Source organism: Globicephala melas, chromosome X (assembly GCF_963455315.2).
Source record: "Globicephala melas chromosome X, mGloMel1.2, whole genome shotgun sequence".
Classification (NCBI taxonomy): Eukaryota; Metazoa; Chordata; class Mammalia; order Artiodactyla; family Delphinidae; genus Globicephala; species Globicephala melas.
This window is the reverse complement of record NC_083335.1, coordinates 105,803,145-105,809,206: the sequence shown is the minus strand read 5'-3', so window position 1 is coordinate 105,809,206 and position 6,062 is coordinate 105,803,145. Positions and strand designations below refer to the sequence as shown.

At 46.6% G+C, this 6,062-nt stretch overlaps 1 protein-coding gene across 1 annotated transcript in view; it reads left to right on the top strand.

The window, feature by feature from the left end:
- The window catches only part of PDK3 (pyruvate dehydrogenase kinase 3), a 128,132-nt gene that overhangs the window by 29,469 nt on the left and 92,601 nt on the right, over positions 1-6,062 (top strand). The gene's annotated exons all lie outside the window — the stretch shown is intronic.

Below are 6,062 nucleotides of genomic sequence, written 5' to 3'. Positions count from 1 at the left end.
TTTAATACCCCGATGATTCCAAAAGGCAGCCAAGGCTGGGAACCCACGCTCTCCACTCGGATTCTCTTTGGCTTTTGTGGGTGTACTGCTTGGTGTCAACATTAGCTGAAGATTAAATGCCAGACCTCATTGACTCCATAATATTTTTGTAATTCACTGCAACTGTTTTTGGCTTTCTTTAGAGGGTTTGTGCAATACTATTTTGACAAACATCGCACCCTCTTAGATTGAACTGACATTCTCTGAGATGGCTGTGGGTATACCAGGTCATTTAGCCTGAATGGGAATTAAGGTGTCTTAAAACAATAATGAGTGACCAGAGTCACTCCTTAAGCATATTTATGAGTTTTCCTGCCTCTCCTGCTGCTGATGGGCCTTGGTGTAATAGTGTGCTCACCGGAAGAAACGATGGTTTCAGATGCGTAAATTACACAAGGGAGATTTGCAAAGCCATCATGCCTGGTCCATCTAAATTGTTCCCTGTTTCCTGCAGAGGATACCAGCCTTTAGAAGGGCACTCTGCAGGCAGGGGGGACTTTCAGACAAAGGGAGGCGAAAGGAGTTTGAGCAAAGCGAGAAGGGAGATGAGTCTGGAGTAAGGTGGTGCTTCCAGGGTGTCCCCAGTAGAGGGAGCAGTCAGCTAGCTTACCTGGTGGGGTTGCTGGCAGGTGTAAGCAGAGCTACCCAGGTACTGAGGCACCGGGAACACGAGCAAGTGTCATCCGTGTTAGACAGAAAGGGTAATAAACAGTGAAGGCAAGAGTGCAGATATGGAAACGCCTCCTGATTCCCAGGGAAATGTCATGCTCTCCTCAATTTCACCCTCCTAAATGTTTGCACGAGAATGCTGATGCATGGGCTGGAGTGCCTAGGAACGCCATCCTTTCTCAAGGAGCGCTTGGTGGACCCTGGCCAGAAGGTCAGCTCCAACAGAGCTCACAGTTGATGATACGCTTTCCCACATGATTTCGAAGCAGTGGTGGGTTCTGTCTTGTATTTATTACAACCAACGGAAAGAATCTATTTTGGAGAAAACAGGCAAAGAAGGGAGCTGAGGATAGTAATTTTGTACCCTGCTCTGTAATTTAGTCTGGTATTCTCTGCTGAAGGAGAAAATAGTCCCTGTGTTAACAGACAGTAGAGGATGAGAGAAAGGTGGAGCAAGGAATTTGGACCCTGGTCCTGGAATTTTCAATGTGTTAGGAAGAGAGGAAATACTTTGAACTTTTTTTCCCCATTTTAAACATCATAGAAAGACATTGCTTATTTGTGGAGGAGATAGATGTACAGATTCGGCTATAGATGGATGGATAGATAGATAAATATAGCAGGGTGGGCAGTGTAACAACAGATAGATGAGAGGAAGTGAGGGTATTGGCCAAGAGCATAGATTCTGAAGACAGACTGCTGCCTGTGACAGTCACAGCTGTCACTAATAAGTGACCTTGGGCAGGTTATACAACCTCTCTGTGCCCCAGCGTCCTCATCTGTAAAATGAGATAGTAAGAGTACATACCTCATGGAGCCTGGCACAAAGTAAGCCAATCAAATTTCACTTTAATTTTATTATTATCAGGATATTACGAGAGAACTGATGAGGACTATCTACCCCAGCCTGAGGAAGTCAGAGAGAATCACCTCCCCGATTAGGGGAGGTGGTAGCCTGGGCTGAGTCTCAGATGATGAATATGAATCGGCAAGACAGGACGGAGACAGAATTCTCAATCTAGGCAGAGGAGTGGGGTCTGCGGGTGAGAAACATGTTTGTAAGGAAGGTTGTTAAGTGATTTGTATTTTTTGAATCATAATTCCCTCCATGTTTGAAAAATAGGTGAACGCATGTGTGGAAGTCACAATGTGGTTTTTGGGTTTTTTTTTTCTTTGCCTTCCAGTCCACAGGATGACTGCAGTGTAAGGAGGTTCGGAAACATCTTGTAATATCTCCTAGTCTCCTCCCCAGGGTCTGTAGTCTACAGTTTGGAAATCATTGCTGGAGTCTGCTGTATCCTGGACTCAGGTCCTGCTTTCCTTCGACAGTGCTATCCACATGGAGAGCCATTGAAGGTTTTCAAATGGAGGAACCGTGGGGAAAATGATTACTCATCATCCATTTCAACGTCCTTTCAGTGTGCCTTTACATGTAGCAGAGTCTACAAATCTGAAACTACATTTCCCAGACTCCCTGGCAGCTGAGTAATTTCAGTTCCACCAGCCAGATGCGGTCACATGAGACAAATTCAGACCTCTTCCAAGTGGGGAAAGAGGCATGGTGGGAAGCTTATGTTTTGCGGGTGCATCTTACAACAGATCTGGTGTGCCTCTGAAGACAGTGGTTCCAGCAGTGGCTTCCTGAATCCCCACATCACATCTGAGGTCGGGACCCTGGGGCCAGCTGCTGCGAGGGCAGCTTGCCAGTTTGCTTACACAACACTTTCCTGAAGGTGGTGGTTTGCTGTCAGGAGAACCAAGTTAGCACACGTCTGGGTTCTGCTGTATCCTGGACCCAGGCCATGCTTGATTTCCACCTCTCTCCAGTGCAGCGCCAACCCCACTTCCCCTGTCTCCTTTCCCCTGCCCATGGCCCTTCCTTAGAGTCCCCTGGTCTCTACCACAGCTTTGAGAAGGGAATCTGCACTGGCATCTCGGTTACTTTCCTCCCAGGAGGCACCTGGGCTTCTTATGCAAATTTCTCTCCTCCCACTTATGCAGATTTGACCATTCCCCTGCCTTTAAGCTAGTTGTTTGTTTAACCTTAAAAAGAAAATAAGGACGATTGCCTCCCCAAATACCTTGCCACAAAGTGATGCCACTTGGGGCGGAAAGAGTGATATAGTCTTGTGGGGAGATGCTGATACAGCAGGCCAAATGATCAGGTAAATAAACTAACTGAAATGGACAGGCAGGAACTTCCAGGTAATTTATAAAGAAAGCAAGTTGTGGCCAGAGTAAGGAGCTGTCCTCTGAAGCAGAAGGAATAATCTTTCAGGATCTGGAACTTAAAGGGAAGTGAGATAGAGTAAACGATAGCTCTGACCTGGGGTGGGGTGGGAGAGTTTCCAGTCTCCACAGTGTCCCCACGTGAACTGTAGGGGTCTGCTCTGCCCTCAGAGGCCTGGCCGAGGGCCCCAAGAGGGGGCTGAAATCCAGGCCAAGCCCCCCCTCGCCAAACTGGGGTCCCCAGCATGGGGCTGTGTGCTCCCAGAGGAAGGAATGGGCCCCTTTTAAAATCCACATTATGGTAGTTCTATTTGTAGTTTTTTAAGGAACCTCCATACTGTTCTCCATAGTGGCTGTACCAATTCACATTCCCACCAGCAGTGCAAGAGGGTTTCCCTTTTCTCCACACCCTCTCCAACATTTATTGTTTCTAGATTTTTTGATGATGGCCATTCTGACTGGTGTGAGGTGATACCTCACTGTAGTTTTGATTTGCATTTCTCTAATGATTAGTGATGTTGAGCATCCTTTCATGTGTTTGTTGGCAGTCTGTGTATCTTCTTTGGAGAAATGTCTGTTTAGGTCTTCTGCCCATTTTTGGATTGGGTGTTTGTTTTTTTGTTATTGAGCTGCATGAGCTGCTTGTAAATTTTGGAGATTAATCCTTTGTCAGTTGCTTAAAAAACTACAAGTAGAACTACCATACAACCCAGCAATCCCACTACTGGGCATATACCCTGAGAAAACCATAATTCAAAAAGAGTCACGTACCACAATATTCATTGCAGCACCATTTACAATAGCCTGGAGATGGAAACAACCTAAGTGCCCATCATCGGATGAATGGATAAAGAAGATGTGGCACATATATACAATGGAATATTACTCAGCCATAAAAAGAAACGAAATTGAGTTATTTGTAGTGAGGTGGATGGACCTAGGGTCTGTCATACAGAGTGAAGTAAGTCAGAAAGAGGAAAACCAATACCGTATGCTAACACATATATATGGAATCTAAGAAAAAAAATGTCATGAAGAACCTAGGGGTAAGACGGGAATAAAGACACAGACCTACTAGAGAATGGACTTGAGGATATGGGGAGGGGAAGGGTAAGCTGGGACGAAGTGAGAGAGTGGCATGGACATATATACACTACCAAACGTAAACTAGATAGCTAGTGGGAAGCAGCTGCATAGCACAGGGAGATCAGCTCGGTACTTTGTGATCACCTAGAGGGGTGGGATAGGGAGGGTGGGAGGGAGGGAGCCGCAAGAGGGAAGAGATATGGGAACATATGTATATGTATAACTGATTCACTTTGTTATAAAGCAGAAACGAACACACCATTGTAAAGCAATTATACTCCAATAAAGATGTTAAAAAAAAAAAAAGAAAATCCACATTAATGCGTCATAGGGGCCGTCCTAGTTCCCGGTGATGGGACAGAGAGAGAGGCCCAGACACGCCCGTGTCAAAGCCTCCTGACAGCTGGAAGGGTACTCCCTCCCCAAGCCTCCAAAGCATGGCGGGCGGCTGGATGTGCAGAGCTGTGTGCCCAGCCCTCTCCCAGCTCTGCCTGAGACAGCAGTTTGCCCTTTGATTACATAACCACACGGAAAGGGCGAGGTGGCATTGACTTTGTTATTGTTTCGTCTGCCAAGTGTTTTCAAGCCATAAACTGCGCGTTAGGAACTCTGCGATCCTTCTTGGGACTTTGAAAACTGCTTAGGAAGAGTGTTTCCTGTGGTGAGAGGGTGCAGAGGAGAAAAAGAGGAGGAGACGCAGTCCTCTTGGAACGCAAACTGCCACTTTCTAGAGTGACTAACCGCGTTTGGCCTTTCCTTCCTCACCTGGGGAACATGTTCGACAAGTATAAAACTGGAGCAGGGTGTTTGCAGACATGCTTTGAAGGTGCCAGGCCTTCTGCTGTAATAGCACTGCAGACCGTGTTTTCTACTGCCCGGAGCCACGTCCACCCCAAAACACAACAGGTCTGACCAGAGTGAGCCGCTTGGGCACGGAGGCCCTCAGCCTGCTGTTAAGTGGGCGGCAGCTCCGGGAGGGCGGGTGGAGCAGGCAGAGAAGGACGTGTCAGTAGCAGCCCTGGGGCAGGAAAAACGAAAGTGCACACGAGAGAATATCAGAAAGTCAGCTTTAAGGAGTTTCAACCGTAAATGTAAGCCATTCAAACCACTTGTTAAAAAGCACCAAAGGGAACAAACACGCCGTGAGGAGCTGGTTTACTCCATCTGTAGCAGAAGCTGTGCTTCTGCACTGCCAGCCCTCTGCATTTTCACACACACCGGCCCGACTTCCAATAGGCAACAACGGCTGCTCTGCCCTGAGACGTAATCTGGATGCCACAGCGGCCCCCAAAATGCCCTCGCTTCTCAGGCAGGGTGACTCAGGTGCGTGTGTTCTCACTGGTCACCCCGTGTCCCCCAGCAGGATGAGGTTCCAGCGGCCCACAGTGGCAGCTAGCTTGATAACATCCTTTTAAGTGGCTTCCTTCCCTCCCCTGCCTGTTCTAGCTTCCCCAGTGCCCTACCGAAGTGCCCAGAAATCTCCTCCCAAATCAACCACTTGCACTGGAATCCTGGTATATATATCAGTGCCTAGTTCTAGGGGAGCCCACGCTAAGACATCCTCCTACTTTGATCTGTTTTATTGAAATTTGCTCTCTTCTCTTGTTTAACAGTTTTTGCTTTCCTCTAAACTGTTCATTCTCAAACTCCGTACCAAGCTGGAGTGGCCCCTCCCTCCAAATGATGTGTTTGATACATCAAGTTTAAAAAAATCCTGTTGTGACTCTAAGGCACTTTCTTTGGTAGATTGGAATTTGTTGTATTAGGTATTTGTTCTGGTATCTGAATCACAGATGGGCTTTCATTTGGTAAATGTCTTCTCTGATAATATAGAGCTCAAGCTAATTCTTTTGTGAAGCCTTTCATTTAAAAAGCCCAAATTTGTGAATTTTCATGTAGTTCGTTTCCTTAAAGTGAACTTTACCCACTTTGTTGTAAATGGGGTTCACCTATAGTCTCCCCACTCTTTTTATGCTATTTATACTAGTGCTATTTAGCCTCTTAGCAAGCAACGAACACAGAACTATAAGAAGTATAAT